The 16,086-nt window shown below is 56.0% G+C and overlaps 1 protein-coding gene across 1 annotated transcript in view; it reads left to right on the forward strand.

Annotated features, from left to right (window-relative positions):
• Window position 1: 1 nt before the first annotated feature.
• KCNJ4 (potassium inwardly-rectifying channel, subfamily J, member 4) overlaps window positions 2–16,086 on the forward strand; it is a 31,453-nt gene continuing 15,368 nt past the window's right edge. Inside the window, exon 1 of the mRNA XM_006890123.1 lies at window positions 2–217. The gene's annotated coding sequence lies outside the window, so the exon portion shown is untranslated. The remainder of the gene's footprint in view (window positions 218–16,086) is intronic.

The following is a 16,086-nucleotide window of genomic DNA, read 5'->3' on the forward strand; positions in this document are numbered from 1 at the left end:
CCGCGGGGAGCGGCGCGGGACGGCGCAGAGACGCGGAGAGCCCGGGCCCGACGCGCAGCTCGCCCGGCAGCCGGGGAGGGCCGGGGGGCCAAGTTCTCGGGGCGGGGTCGCCGGGGCTCCCCTCTCCCCGGCCGGGACGCCTGTCAGCCGGATTGCACCGTGGGATGTAGCACCCGTTGGCCACCTCCAGGACACCCGTCGGACCCTCCGCCCCGCGGTAAGCCGGGCGCGCGCCCACTGCAGCCTCTGTCCATCTGTCCGTCTGTCTGCCGCATGCTGTCCGTATGTCCCGGGCCCCGCCGCCCGGCGCGCCTTGGCGCGGTCCCGTGACTCCCCGGGAGCAGGCGGACTTGGTTCGCGTGTTCGTGTGACGGTCTGGGCTGTGGCCAGGACGGGGAGCGAGGAAGTAGAAGGACACCTTGACCTCTTGCCCCGGCCACGACCTTTCCCTGCCTCCATCCGCCCCCAGTTGCCCAGCTCTGGCTTCGTCGGAGGCGCTGGGAGGCGCGTCACGTGCCGGGCGGGGGTCCCCTCACTGGCTCCCCAAGTGCAGCCTGTTTGAAAACGGCCCTGAGAGCTGACAGAGCAAAATCGCCTTCTCGTGTTGAGTGCCCACTTCATGCCTGGCAGCCTCAGAACAGGCGGGCAGGGACCGAGTAAACGAGGCAGTTCTCGGTCCAGTGGCAGAAACGTCTGGGGAGAAAGGCTTCCCTCCTCCCGCCAGGAGCCCAGGGAAAGAGGGCTGAAGGGGCATAGAACCCGTGGAGCATGCCCTATAGCCCTTCTGATGCACCTCGGGGCGTCCATCCATATGCCCCCCACCCACACGTCTGTCCCAGCAACTGTGGCCCCTCCAGGGTGGGAAGAGGATGCAGGGAGACAGTAGGTGGGAGCGTGGGGACGCTGGAGGCACAGGAAGCTTGGCCAAATTGACAAGCACCGGTCTCCAGAGCAGGGGAGTGGTCAGCCAACCGGTTAAGGGGCTTAAGGAGAAATGCAGAGGATCAGGCGAACAGGGAGAGAGGGGTGTGTGTGTGTGTGTGTGTGTGTGAAGGCCATCCACTTCTTCTCACTGCCCCCCACCATCCAATCCCATACCCTTCTAGGCTGGGATCCTTTGGGGGGGGGGACTTGGCCTGAGAGCCACAGCGTGACCCTGGGTTGACTGTGGTTCAGTGGTGAAAAAGGTGGAGGGATAGCATGGAAGTGGTACCGGCCACTGCAGCCCAGAAGAGCTGGACCTAGAACATTCTCCTCTATTCTCCACTAGGAGGAGGGGCTCTTTCTGGGGTTTTGCAAGGCTGGGTGGTGGGGTTCAGGCTCCCAGAAACCAGCTCCCTTAGCTCAGAGGCCAGCGCCATGGACAAGCCAGTCTCCCTCCCTGATCGTTTGCTTCCACATCTGTGGAATGGGGCCGTTCGTCCCTGCCCCACTGACCTCCAAAGGACTTCAGGGTTCACATGACTGTGCAGAGACTGTGGGAAGTGCTGGGCAGATGGAAATATGGACTTGTTTTACCTTTGCGGGGGTGAGCAACTAATGTGGCAGAGGTGGGGGGATTAGATCTGAAGTAGAGAACCCTTGAGGGTACAAGTGTCTGGGAACTAGAGGGTATGAGGGGTTTGAGAGTCCCTTGAAAAGTCTTTAGGGCAACTAGGACAGACCTTGAATTTCAGCTGGGTGACCTTGGGCAGGAAGCTTGACCTCTCTGAGCCTCAGTTTCTCCATCTGGAGAATGGGGATGATGGTCTTGACTTCCTAGGGGTGTTGAGCTGTTTCCAGCCAACATCAGAACTCTGAGAGCAGCTTGGAGGAGCCTGACGAGTAATAGGTTCGTAACAGACATCTGCGAAACCGAGAGCGAAGCAATCTCCCAGGAAGCTGCAGAAAAATGCCGCTTCGACTTCGACGGATGAGCGGGAAAGGGAGGAGGATCCTTGTAGGCTTACAGGGCGTGCTGGTTCTTAATGTGGATCTGGGGGAGGCGGGGGCGAGTGCCGAGGGGGGTGTGAGGAGGAGGGGGCCCCTCTGCAGGGACCACTGAGTCACGAGGACATGTAAGCGACATGACAACCGGCAACATGGTAACCAGGAGACTAGTGACGGTGGGAAACGGAGCTGGAGCAGTGTGTTGGGGGGTGGAGGGGCAGCGGGTCTGGCAGCACCAGGATGGAGGGTCCCCAGAGTAGCTAGGATGGGCCTCGGAGTGGGGAGAGGAGGCCTGAGGCCAGGTGAGCCGGGGAGGGGTGGGTGGCCGGAGCCGAGGGCCCTCCAGGGTCTCCTGGGCAGGGGGCTTCTCCTGCGCCTCCCCAGGCTCCTTGCTTGTCTCCTCCACAGCTCCACTTTTCATGCCTCTCCCCCTAGGATGCCAAATTTGGCTCACGCAATCTGTCGTCTCTCTTCTGAGATTGGCACCGGGACCAGAGCTGAGTGCATTACATCACCACCGCTCCCCCCTGCACGAGGGGAGAAGGAGCGGGGTGGGGGGACAGAGAGGGGTGGGCAAGCGGCCAACCTGAAACTTTCTTCCCTGTCATCCTGCTTGCTCATCCCCCTCAGTCCCAGGAATGGGGGGCTCCTGGGGGCAGCCGCTTGGCTGTGTCCTGGAGGCGGGACACAGGGCTTCGATCTTGAGGAGATCCTGGGGCCAGCTAGAAGTCAGGCCATGTTGCTGTCCCCTTGGCTGGGGGTGTCTAGGGGCTGCATTCAGGACTAGGGCCCCTCTCTGACATTGCCTTGCCCTGTGACCTTGGGCGGGTTCTGTCCCCTCTCGGTGCAGAATGCATATCTGTACAGAGAACAGCTGGCCACTTGGGAGCCTGGGGCTTGTGCCTTTGAGTCCCTCTGCACTTCTGGGCCCTGTCGAGGGAGCTGGGATTTCCAGTCTCTCTGTGACCTTGAGTGGGCAATTTCCATTTTCCTCACCTGTAAAATGGGATGAATGAGCCCTCAAAGATAACTCCAATGGCATGAGACAGGAGAGTGGAGGACAGGAGAGAGATGACCAGATACTCAGGGAATGTTCAGGGTGTAGGGCGCTGGGGTTGACTCATTCAGACAGAAGGTATAGGACTTACATGCCCCCATTTTACCCACATGGAAACCCCACAGACAGAGCGGAGACTTGCACACACACCGTGGGACACTGCTGAAAATCCAGGCCCCAGAGGTTTGTGGGCCACTTTGTGGCTTGGGTTACCTTCCTTCTCCTTCCCTGCTCCTCAGTCTCTGTTCCCCTTGGGCATGCCAAGCTCAGAGAGGGTGAGGAACTGATTTGAGGTCACATAGGAAGCCACATCCAAGGCTTCTGTTTCCAAGTGGTTCCTCCTGCCTGATGGGTCCCGCACAAAGGTTCCCCTAAGTTTGGTTCCCTCTGCAGTCCTCAGCTCTCCATCCTCCTTGGGGAAAATCTCACCTTCCATTTGGTCTATCTGAGGAATCCTGTTCCGTCCTCTTTCTATAGCCAGTTTGAGACAGACTAAGGCACGAATAATCAGAATTTGTAGTGAAGCTGGAAGTTCATGGTCCCTTCTAGAACGTTCCAGGGCTGGAAGTCGAGACTGATGGGCATAGTCGTGGGCTCCTCATACTCAGAGCTGTTCTAGCAGATCCAGAGAATCACTTGCCAGGAATCTTGTCTTCTGTGGGGAGAGATTGAATGACACCCCACCTCCTAAATCCCAGGATCCTTTGCTATCCCTCACGATGAAGCCAGAAAGCAGCCTCCATCACTGCCCGCTTCCCAGCTAGGAGCTCACGCCATCGCGTGGGGCACTGGACTTCTGCAAGTGCCATCTCGCATCCTCCCAGCCTCCGAGAGGTTCATGCGGGTGCCCACGTCACACGTGGGGAGCCCCACTCTCCGAGAGCCTGCTTGGTGTGCCCAAGGTCACACAGCAGCGAGGCGGGGATTTGATTCCAGGCCAGTCAGATCGTCAGGGCTGTCCCTGGAACTTCCTGGAAGAAGAGTGGGAGACGTTCCTCCCCTGGATTGGGGCTTGGCAGGAGATGGGTCTGGTCGCCCCCACAGCATGACACCTTTCGGGATCCTCTAGGGGGCTCCATTCTGAAGATGCAGCTAGAGACAAGCGGGCATGGAGAAAATGGGCTTTGGGGATGGAGAGATGAGTGCAGAACGCGGGTGGCCTGGTCCAAGCAGCCTAGGACGTAGAGAGGCTGGCTGGTGGTCCAGGGCTGCTGGCTCCATTTACTGCACAGTAGACAAGGAGGGGCCTTCGGACTGATGTGAGGTCCAGGACGAGAATGCAGGTTGTCCCTATCATTGGAGAACAGCACTGTATGAGTCCTGGCTGTGGGTCAGGCTTGGGGAGCAGGGAGAGGGTAAGAAAACTGCAGGGCCAGAACAGGCCCTTGTCCCCAGGGCACCCACTGATGTCAAAGCCTACGGCCTGAATGGACTCAGGTTTGGTTGGTAGGGGACAGTGCCCGCCCACTGAGGTCAGGGGAGCCTTTGTGTGTGGCCTGTCTTGCCCTGGCAAGAGGAGCTGCCTGAAGACAGTAGCCTTGCTTGTGGTCTCCTGTGTGACCTCGTGTCTTTTCCTCACCCTCTCTGAGCTTGGCACGCTCAAATGCCGGAGTCTGGATGCAGTGATTTGTTTGGCTGGCATCTCCACTTGCTTTTCCATCGTCTCTGGGACCCTAGGCCCAGGGCTGGGGCGGGTGGGAATCTGGGGGCTGGTGTAACCTTTAAAGCCTCCCCTCCCGGGGCAGGCGACTCAGCGCTCTTGGGGTGTGGGGGATCTCCGGGCACAGCCCTTCTTCTCCTTTTCATCTTTATTTTTTTTTTCTCCTGCTCCCTCTTCCCCTCGCTACGTGGGCTGATCGCTGCTCAAACTTTTAATTCAGATGGTAATTGAAATAATAATATGGGCTGAGGCCCCTGGCTTGTGACGCTGCAGCTGGTGGAGCTCTGCTATGAATAGACCTTGAGTCACACACGCGCGCTCCTGCGGGCAGGCGCGCGCACGGCGCTTGCGGGGCGGTGGGCGGGATGCGGCGTGGGGGGCAGGGGTGGGCTCACGCTCCAGCTCGCCCTGAGTCGTGGCCCCCCACTCCCGAAGGCTTCGGAGGGTTCTGCTACTGCCGCACACTGTTGTCCCTGCGGGGAGCCTGGGGGGGGTTACTTAAGAATCAGTGATTCTCCCCGTTTTACAGAAGGAGACACTGAGGGCCATCAAGGGGACTGGCGGGCTCAAGACAGGCAGGACGTGTTTGGGCTTGAGACGAAGGTTTTGTCTCTTTTCGGGATTTACTGGTCCTGGTAATGGAGAAAGTTTGGTTGCTGGCCTCCCCCTTGTTCCCCTGTACTTTACCCCAGAGCGCGGGCACAAACATACACACTGACAACACACAATCATAGAGACATAGCACACTCACACTCACACTCACATAGGCATTTACACACGCACACAGCCCACACAGATTGGTGGTGGCACTTCCTGATAACTGGGTGACAGTTCTTGGGGATACTGCTGCAGGAACGCTCCCAGGCCCTACATTTCTGGTTTATTTCCATGAAGATCATCACCCCTCCTTTTCAGATGAGAAAGCAGCCTCAATGAGTAGCTGGGGCCAGCCCAAGGTTCTGCCAGTAACTGTTTGCCCTGCTCCTGGCTGCACCTCTGGTCCTAGCCGCCCTGAGGTCCTCTGGTAGCCTTGGCTTCCTTCTCTCTCCCTGGGACAGTCCCCCCACGCCTTCCTGTGGCTACTTTTCCAGTTATTGACCACCTCAGTGCCAGCAGCTGGGATAGCTGGCCTCAGCAGGCAGAGGGAGGGAGAGTTCCAGGAATGGGCCCCTCAGGGTGACCTGGCAGGTGGTCCTCAGGGTGCCCGACCAGCCGGATCTGTGTAGGAGGCAGCACAGTCACAGTGACCCTGGCCCAGGTGGGCCCTGTGGGAGCCTCGAGAAGGGCAGAGGGGGAGATGGGAGATCGGGGTGCTCAGTGGACCTGGGGCAGCTGGAATGACCTCCCCAGCTTTACCTGTCCCCACCTGGCCCCTGATCTACTCCTGTCTCTGCCTTCCCCGAAGCCCAGAGACCACCATAGTTTGCCCAAGGTCACACAGCGATAGTGATGGAGCGCAGGGCTGTTTCTGCCTCCCACCTCGCACGGCTGCTGACACCCCTTCTCTCTAAGACACTCCCTGGATCTGGAGTTTGGAGGAGGCGAGGAGGAGCTGGCTTTCTTTATCTCCCCCTCCCCCTCGGAAGACACTCAGCTCAGAGGGGGGTGCAGCCCCTTGTCACAGCTGGCACCCAAGGCAGAAAGAGCGTGGATGCTTGAATCAGATAGGCCTGGGATCGAACCCTAGCTCAGCTACTAACCTGTCCCTCTGGGAACCTCCTTTCTTTGCAGTCCTGTGGAACAGTGCCAGTCTCAAGGGACAGGTGGGCCACGTCCAACTTTCTTTGTTGTGGCCCGATTTACTTCTGACCCATCTTGGTCCCACCTGGGCTGTAGAGATAGAGGGGGTCTTAGCTTGGCCAGAGAGGAAGGTGTGGTGTGTGCACTCTGGGGACTGATAGCCCATTTTACTGATGGGGAGGTTGAGGCCTCAGGGAGCAGGCTCGCTCAACCTTGAGTTGGTGGCAGAATTGACACCAGGATTTATATCTGGCTTTAGGACCTCTCAGCAAAATCTTCCCTACCCCTAAACCCTCCTGCAGGCACTCACTGACCCCACCCCCAAATTTACTGTGGAGACCTCTCCCCTTGACCCATAGGCCTAAGGAGACATCAAACCCGCTCTGTTTGTCGAGGAGAAGGTGCAGCTCAGCGTGGAGCTGGGGAGCAGGTGGATGGGGGTGGTGACTCTGGGACTACAGTCACACAGGGTGTGGAACCCGTAGAGCTAGAGGGACCCAGATTGAGGGGCATTTCCCCCCGCGGGCAGAAAGGTCTTAGACCTTCAAACCTCTCACACCCATAAATTTCCCGTCTCTGGTCACACAGACGCATGGCCCTCGGGGCTGCTCCAGACTTGGGATGGCCCCTCTCCGCCCCCCAGGTAGCCCCCTCTCTCTCTGGAAGGTTCTGCTAACTGGGCAGAGTTGAACTTCCACTCTGGCACTTCAGGGTCCCTGAGGGAGACTCAGTCGGTCCCAGCAGGAGGGGAGACCATCTTTCCTGAGAAGCTTCTGACTTAGCCCCAGGTGAGGCCCTTGACTGGAACAGGTCTGGCCTCAAGCCCAGCCACACTGAGTGTGTGGCCTTGGAGAGCATGTCCAGCTCTCTGGGGCTCCAGGACCTGGCCCAGAAGGGTGGGCTGCCACCCTGGGTCTGAGAGTTGCGGGGAAGTCATGGGAGTTGAAGCCGTAGCCTGTGGTTGGTGTGACCTTCTTTGCCTAGGTGCCTCCTCCCCTGTTCTCTCAGGTGTCAGAGCCCCACCCCCTGCTCTGTCTGCTGGGAGCTCTGCCCGCCTCAGTTAGCCCTTGAGATCTGCCTGGGCAGGGTGGGCTGGCTCAGTGCCAGCCACGCAGCTGCAGACGCTAGGGCCACCTGACCATGGACAGTCTCTCTCTGGCTGGGCTTCAAGGCCGTCGCCCAGGTGGGACTGAGGGATAGAAGGGTGCTGGGTGGAACAATCAGAGCGAGAGGGACGTAGCTGTCTTGAGAGACCGAGAGACAGAGTCTGGGGACAGAGAGAAGATGGGACAGCCGGGAGGGAGTTAACATCGACAGCTGTGATCACCGAGGAGTGGGCTGCCTGAGTAGGTGGTGAGTTCCCTGTCACGAGAGGTATGTGAGGCTGAATGGCAGCAGCAGTTCTAACACAGAACCCAGGCAGAAGTATTGGACTTTGAACCCAAGGTCTCTGTTGTTTGAACAGCATAGTGAGAGTTAGTGACCTGAAGGATCTAACAGTTCTGCATGTCTCCCACCAACTGCTGTGTCCCCCAAAAGCCCTGGATTCAACCATGGTCAGATGCAGCTTTAAGACGAACCCTGGAGCCCCCCCCCCCGCTCGGGCCCTCCGAAAGCCCTGGGCACCCCTGGATCTGCAGACAGGTCTTGGCCCAGTAGTGGTTTGTGAAGTGTTAGTGATTTTCACAGTGTGTTTTTTAAAAATGAGTTTTTATTGTTGTTAGGTGTCATGGAGTTGAGTGTCATCCCCATACTTCCTAATACGTTAGAGCCCACTGTGGCAGTGTCCATCCACCTGGTCAAGGGTCTTCCTCTCCTTTGCTGACCCTCCCTCCACCCTTCCCAGCATCCTGTCCCTCTCCAGGGAATAGCTTATCCTAGCCACATGCCTGAAGTGTGTGAAGCAAAGCCTCCAAAGAGCACTCTGGCTGCGCCCTCTCTGAGACATTTGTTGGAGAGGGACATCATGCTTGGGAGGGCGGAGGGACAGTGCAAGAGAGGAAGACCTTCGATGAGATGAATTGGCTCAGTGACTGGGGTAATGGGGGTAGGTGTGTCAGAGACAATAATGTTGGTTCAGGACAGAGCAGGGTTCAGAGCTGTTGTACATAGGGTCACTATGAGTCGCAGGTGACTTGACAGCACATAACAACAACAACAACAACATGGAAAAATGAGATAAGATAGAAATTGTCAAAGCACCGAGCATGCAGTGAGTGAGGGCTGGTGGTGTTTCGTACACCTCTTCAGCATCACGTGATTAGAAGCGGCGTGTGGTGGGCTTCCACCCTGGGTGGTGGTTACGTTCGACAGTTTCCCTCTCAGTGGAGATCTCTGATCACTGATAGAGCCGAGTGTGTGAATTTTCTTGGCCCAGGATGTTTGGATCCTGAGAGGATAAAATCCACAGCAATCAAAGTGATTTTGACTCCCAGCGACCCCCCGGCCTGGTTTCTGAGGCTGTTAATCTTTCCTGATTTAGGTTATCTGTCTGTCTTTCTCTCTTGGAGCAGCTGGTGTATTTGAACCGCTGCCCATTGGGTTACCAACATCCCACAGAACCACCACGCCACCAGAGCTCCCTCTTACGTATCGCAAGGTGCCAGGTGGTGCAGAAGGTTGAGTGATGGGCTAATAACAGTAAGGTTGGCAGTTCAAAACCACCCAGAGCCATCTTGAAGTAAGGTCACAGCTTTGAAAAGTCCAGGGAGGAAGCAGTTCTCCTTGGCACACACGGGTCACCAAGGAATCAACTCCCAGCAGCGAACAGCATTCCAGAATGCCCGTGTTCTCGTTACCTCCTTTTCTCAGCTGCCCCTCTGTGTTCAGCTGCCCACTCAGCTCCAGGCCTCTAAGCCCCTCCAGTCTCACCGCACCATGGGGGTCGCAGGTTCCGCTGGGCTCTTACCGCAGAGCCCAGGCCCAGCCCCTCAGGCTCTGCCATCTCCTGCTCCCAGAGCCGCGTCTTCTTGGGAACCTCCAGGAAGGAGGTTGCAAACCACCTCGATCATTCTGACTGCGTCTCAAATCTGGTCTTGGATCCTGTCCTGTCAGGGTTCAGGGATCCTGTCCTGTCAGGGTTCAGGGAAGCAGAGTTTTGTCATGCATACAGTAGGTGCTCATTAAGTGTTGGCTGTAGAGCACCCACCTCAGCAGGACACTGAGGCTAGGATGACTGGCTGAATGAATGATGGGAGGTGGGCTGGTCCTAAGAACCAGTGGAGAGCAGGGGGGTTGGGTCAGTACCTTGATTGTCCAGAAAGTGGGGGGTCTGGTGGAGGGAGGGAGAGCTGGGTCCTCCTGAGCCTCTGTCTTTTTGTCCTCTGACCTAGGCTCACCTCTTCTTCCCCATAGCTCGGGGTGGGGGTGGGGGCTTTGCTCTGTGAAGATGGGACTCCCACCCACATGGTAGGAACCTTGGGGTGTAGCCTGGCTCTCTGGGGAAATAGAAGCAGAGGCCTCAGAAAGCCTGTCCTATGCCCCGAGCTCATGACCTCTGTGTTCAGTGCTGAGCGGTCCAGGCTTCCTTCAGTTTCAGTCAGAAGCCCTTCCATGGAGTGTCCACTGACCACAGGGTCAGGAACTGCATCTCCCTGGCCGGCTTGTCACATCCCTGAACTTGGATCCCTCATGGGACTGATGGCCAGCTGACGTGATCCCCTTGCTTTGTCAGCGGTCAGAATGGGGGAACTTGGTGCCACATACGTTGGGCGTGTTGTCAGGAGAGGGTGAGTTCTTGGGAAAAGACATTATGCTGGGAAAGGTCAGAGAAAGAGTGGAAGACCCCCCCACAAGCTGGACTGACAGTGACCGTGACAGTGGGCTCGAGCGTGTCAGGGCGCCGCGGGACAGGGCAGGGTTCAGACTGGCTATTCATAGGGTCGCTGTGAGTTGTAGTTGACGCTACAGCACCTAACAACCACAACAACAACGTGTATAAGGAAACGGAGCTCTGGTGACCTAGTGGGTAAGGACTTGTGCTGCCAACCCCAAGGCAGGTGGTTCGAATTCACCTGCAGCTCTGCGGGAGAAAGAGGGGCAGTCCTTCCTCCACGCGATTCACAGACTCTAAGAACCTGCCGGAGGGTCAGCCAGGAGTCACATAACAACATGTGTGAGGAAAAGGAACCAGCACTGCTCCCCAGGGGCTCTGTGGTGGGTGAATCCGTCATGTGAGAGAACAAGGAACTGTATCGCCCAGGGATTTACAGATCTACTGGAGAGAGCTTCAGCTATGAATTGGTTCAGAACAGAAGGCCCTGAGGTGGGCTTTTTCAAATGTGTAAGAAACCCTGCTTGTCAATGCTTAAGCATCAGGCTATTATTACCTGAAAGGTCTTGGTTTGACCTCCATAGGAGAATAAGGTGAGGTGACATTTTGCTTCTGTTACAGTTAAAGCCCTGGGAGCATCCAGGGCAGTTCTACTCTGTCCTCTAGGGTTCATGTCAATGGGAGGTGGCCTGACAGCACCTCTGTGTTTGCCACATGAGCGGCTTGTGATCCACTGTTCATTGACAGACTGGTGGTTGGAAGCCGTGGAAGAAAGGCCTGGTGACTGATGTCCAGGAAACCTCCCGGAGCAGTTCTGGTCTGTAACACTGGGCTCTGCCGGGACTCGGAATCGACTGGGTTATTCGGCTCATGTGCTGGGCAGGAGCCCCTGGGTGGCACGGCTAAGTATCTGGCTACAGCCCATGAAGGCTGGTGATTCAGATGACCCCACGGGTGCCGTGTAAGAAAGGCCTGGTGATCTCGTCCCGGAATGTCACGGCCAGCAGGAGTTCTCCCTGGGAGGGAACACACCAGGCTGCCTTGAGTCTGAGATGACAACAGCGGTAGATCTGTGTTGGGGTTTTTGTTGTTTTTTTTAAAGAATTATCTATACATGTCCATGTGCATTTATTTCCTTATATTAAGGATCTTTCTTTTTAATTTAATTTTATTAATTGTGTTGGGGTTGTTTTTGTGTTGGACATGAGGATGAAACATTTGAGGTCCCTGAGTTTGAGAAGGCTGTGAGACAGGCCCCTGTGAGATGGGTTCTCTGAGGAGAGGGATCCGGTGTCGGGCTCAAGGCCTCTCTTTGGAAGGGCAGTCAGGAAGGGCTTCCCAGAGGAGGCAGAGGCAGCCGCTGAAGTGTAGTGAGTTGGAAGGGCAGGGAGGAAAGCTAGGGTGGCTGGGTGGGGGTGGGGGTGGAGTGGTGAGGCTGGAGCTGGGAGCCTGGAGGACATGCAGCTGAAGAGTAACAGACCCTCAGTCCATGTGGAGATTGACCCACAGTATGCATATTAGTTGTTGTCTAGTCCCTGAGGTGGATTCTGGCTCACCTGAGGCTCTGTGTGTAGGTGAGACCTGCCCCATAGAGTTGTTACCTCTCAGAAGCAGAATGGCAAGGCTATCTTCCAAAGGGACATCATGAAGGGTGGAGGGTCAGTGCAGGAGAGGAAGACCCCGGATGAGATGGATTGATACAGTAACTGGAAAAATGGGGGTAGGTGTGTCTGACTGAGTCAGTGAGACTGGCTCAGGACAGGGCAGGATTCAGAGCTGCTGTGCACAGGCCCACTATGGTTCACAGGCGACTCGAGGGCACATAACATCTTCCACAATTCCTGCAGATGAATTCGAACCACCAGCCTTTCAGCTAGTCAAGTGGTTGGCCATTCCCACCACCGACACTCTCCTTCATATGCCTTACAAACTCAAGCCCACTGTCCAAATGGACTCTGAGACAGTGTCCCTGAAGGACAGGGTCAACTGAGACTAAATCTGTGGGGGTAGACTGGCGGCTTCAACTATTCAGTTCATGTATTGGTTACGGTAACAATTTCATTATTATTGTTATTTTGGGAGGTGGAAGGAGGAGGTCCAAGTGTCAGAGTGGAGGCAAGCGGGCAGGTGAGGTCTTGGAGGAGGGGGGTCTCTCTCTTTCGGTGGGGCTGGTTTGCCGGGACCTCTTTGATGACGGCATACTCTGAGCCAAACCTACTGGGCACTGCTGGGGAGGGAAATACCGGCTGGGTGGGGTTTTGAACACTGGGACTAGATGGTCACAGGAGCAAGGTTGATGGAGCAGAGCAGCTACAGAGAGAGGACCTCGAGAGGGCTGACCCCTGGAGGGTGGGCTCAGAAGGGCCCTGGACAAAAGACACCTCCTCCAGGAAGGCCTTCTCCTTTTACAGTCCCCAGGCTCTCACCCTCCACACTCAGCTCTCATCTCGCAGCCTGCCTTGGACACCCATGTTACGCCTCACTGTTTTATGGATGCCACTCAGGGAAGTTAAGCCGTGTTCTTGGAGACACAGAAGGAGGCCTTCTGGGGCCACAGTCCCTCAGGAGCTTTCATGAATGCTACAGCCCTTCTCAGAAAGATACACATATGTACACACTATTTAAAAACCTTTCTTGGTATTTTTTTCTGTAGGTAAAACACTCATATAGTTCTAAAAAAAGGCACAAATGAGAATACAGTCAGACTTCTCCCTCCCACCCCATCCTCAACCACCTGCTTCCCTCCCCGGAGGCAGCCAGTGCGGCAGGTTCCCTGGGTCTCCATCCACAGACCGGTAAACACGAATGGCTATCTATACGTTTCTTTTTTTCTCTGCTTTCCTTATACAAATGATAGCTCCTCATCACTGTTCCCCGTTTCTGCCCAGAGACACCTTGAAGGCATGCACTGTTCCCAACAATCTCCTTCTTCCTCTCTGATGGCTGCGTGTCACCCCAATTAGAGACGGGTCCTGGGGCTGTGACCACACTGGTCCCCACATCCGAGTGTGAATATCCTGTCTGGGTGAGTGTCCTAGGAACCATGAGACCCAAGTACGTAGCAACGTTGGGGAGACAGTGCTGTCCACGCTCCCCTCCTTCCCCCCTCAGGCTGGGGTGCTGACTTTGTACCCTTTATGACTGAACCCCCAAACCCAAACCTGTTGGCATCTGGTCCATCCCAACTCAGTGACCCTGCAGGGCAGAGGAGAGCTGTCCCATGGGGTTTCACAGACGGTGGCCTTTAGGCGAGCAGACTGCCTCACCTTTCTCCTGTGGAGTGACTGGGGGAGCTGAACCTCTGACCTTTAATTTAACAGCTCAGTGCTTAACCACTATACTACCAGCTCTCCTTTGGGCTGAGAAGGGAGAGAATTAGGTGGAGCAGAGAGACATGAGCCCTGTGCTCAAGTGGTCCTGGACAGTTGGGTCAACTGCCTAAAACTCCCTTGTCCTGTCACCCCAAACGCCAGGCTCTCCTGGTTTTGCCCCTTCCTTTATCTCTCTCTCTCACTCTCTCTTTCTCCCCCCCCATCTTCCTCCCTCCCTCCCCCTTCTCCCTCTCTCTATCTCCCTCTCTCCATCACATTCTCCTCCGTGTGGAGACATTGCTCTAGTGCATTCAGGACCTCTTCTCTTATTCAACATCCTGCCTCAGGCGAGTTCCTCCTCTCACAGGGGTTAACGGAGCCTCCACTTGTCTGCCGTCCTCATATCTCTAACCCCTGGGTCCCTTCAGAGCTCGGGGCCAGTGGAAGCCCCCACCAGGACATTCCAAGGCTCCACTCCTCCTTAGCCTCCCCATCTCAGCACCACCATTTGTCCATCATTCTTGACCTTCTCTCCTTTGCATCCCCCCTCATCATGTCCAGCCCATGACCAAATAGCACCGGGTATGTGGGCTCCCTATCCAGACCAGAGCCCAAAACTGTTTACATCTTTCTAGGTCCACTGCCATCCCTGGATGGTGTAAATGGTTCATGTGCTTGGCTGCTAGCTGGAAGGTCAGAAGTTCAGATCTACCCAGAGATGCCTTGGAAGAAAGGCCTGGCAATATACTTAAAAAAAAGTCATTAGAAAGCCCATGGAGCTCAGTTCTGCTCTGACACACGTGGGGTCACCATGAGTCAGTGTCCACTCAGTGGCACCTGGTATCAGAGTTTCCACTGCCTGGAAGCTCCAAGCCACCATTGTCACCCAGCCACATGGGGGCCGTAGCTCCTCCCCGGCCTCCTGCCTTTCCAGCCCCCCAGCAGTCAGTCGGTTCATCATCAACTGCTGTGTGCTGGGATATTTTTGTCTGTGTGGTGTGGTGCATAAAGTGTGGGACTGCTAACCTGAAGGTCAGCAGTTCAAATCCACCAGATGCTCCATGATAGGAAGCCAGGCAGTCTTCTCCTGAAGTGCTTTATAGCCTTGAAGGATTGCTGTGAGTCAGAAATGACTCTCTGATGGGGATCCGGTCCACTTCCCGTTACCCTATGATGTGTCCCGTTAACCCTCTGATGGGGATCTGGTCAGCTTCCCGTTACCCTGTGATGCTTCCTATTCCCTGTGATGCTTCCCATTCCCTGTGATGCTTCCCGTTACCCTGTGATGTGGATCCGGTCAGCTTCCCGTTACCCTGTGATGCTTCCCGTTCCCTGTGATGCTTCCCATTACCCTGTGATGGGGTTCTGGTCTACTTCCTGTTGCTTTGAGTTTGAAACCTGCAGACTTTCCCTGGTGACACAGTGGGTCAAGTGTCAGGCTGACAATGAGAGTTGACAGTTTGAATCCACTAGCTTCTCCCTGTGAGAGAGTCGAGGCAGCCTGCCTTCCATAAGAAGGCAACGCCCTGAACCAGTCCTACTCTGTCTTGTAGGGTCGCTGAGTTGGAAACAAGGGCCGTGGGTTTAGATTTGTTTTTTTACCATGCCCTTCTGGAAACCTCCTCCTCCAGGTCTCATCCTGGGCGACGTCCACCATACTCACTGGACTCCCACCACCTGGCCCTGCTGAAGTTTCTTGAGGTGCCCAGCTCTTTCTGGAGTGTTCTACACCTCACCTTTCACATAGACACAGTTTTCCTGACCAACTGTCTCAATGATCAGGTCGATGGGTGTCACCACCTCAAAGGGGCTTTCCGCTGAACCCCCCAAGCCAGAGCCCTATGCTCTGCTTTTCTGGCAAAGTGCTCCCCAGAGTTCACACATGAGGGGAACCCTCAGTGGGAGAGGCTGACCTGATAGCCAGGGCACTGGACCCTGACAGGCCAGTGATTATGGAGGTGATACGGGAGCAGGCAGTGTCTCCTGCTGTTTGAAGCTCACTGTGCGTGGGAGCGGACTGGACAGTAATTACCGACACCAAGCACATCATTATCTGGATCGCGGCTCCCCATAGGCAGCCCTGGAGCTGGGTGAGGGCAGGGCTGGGTGAGGGCAGGGCTGGGTGAGGGCAGGGCTGGGTGAGGGCAGGGCTGGGTGTGACCCACAGCGAGTGGAGCATGGGCTGTAAGCAGTTGAATAGGTGACTTTGGAGGGAAAGGAGCAGGCAGAACGCCCCAGCAGCCCAGTGGGCCTCGAACCTGTTGCCATCACTGAGGGATCAGATGGGCCAGGGGCCTGTTCTTGCCTATAAATCCCTGATGGGGCCTGGGCGCTTGAGGTGGTCTCGTGGGTGGGATCATCTGGACAATTGCAGAGTATGAGGAGAGGATCAATGCAAATCCAGTTTCTGATCAGCATAGATCAGTCCCGATCAACATGAATCCAATTCCTAATCGACAAAGATCCAACCCTTGATCAACACGAATCCAACCTCCAATCAACACAAATCCTGTTCCTGATCAACACAAATCCAGTCCTGGATCAACATGAATCCTATCCCTGATCAACACGAATCCAGTCCTGGATCAACGTGAATCCAGTCCGGGATCAACGTGAA

The sequence above is a fragment of the Elephantulus edwardii genome, unplaced genomic scaffold (genome assembly GCF_000299155.1).
Source record: "Elephantulus edwardii isolate Elephantulus edwardi_28Jun2011 unplaced genomic scaffold, EleEdw1.0 scaffold00086, whole genome shotgun sequence".
Classification (NCBI taxonomy): Eukaryota; Metazoa; Chordata; class Mammalia; order Macroscelidea; family Macroscelididae; genus Elephantulus; species Elephantulus edwardii.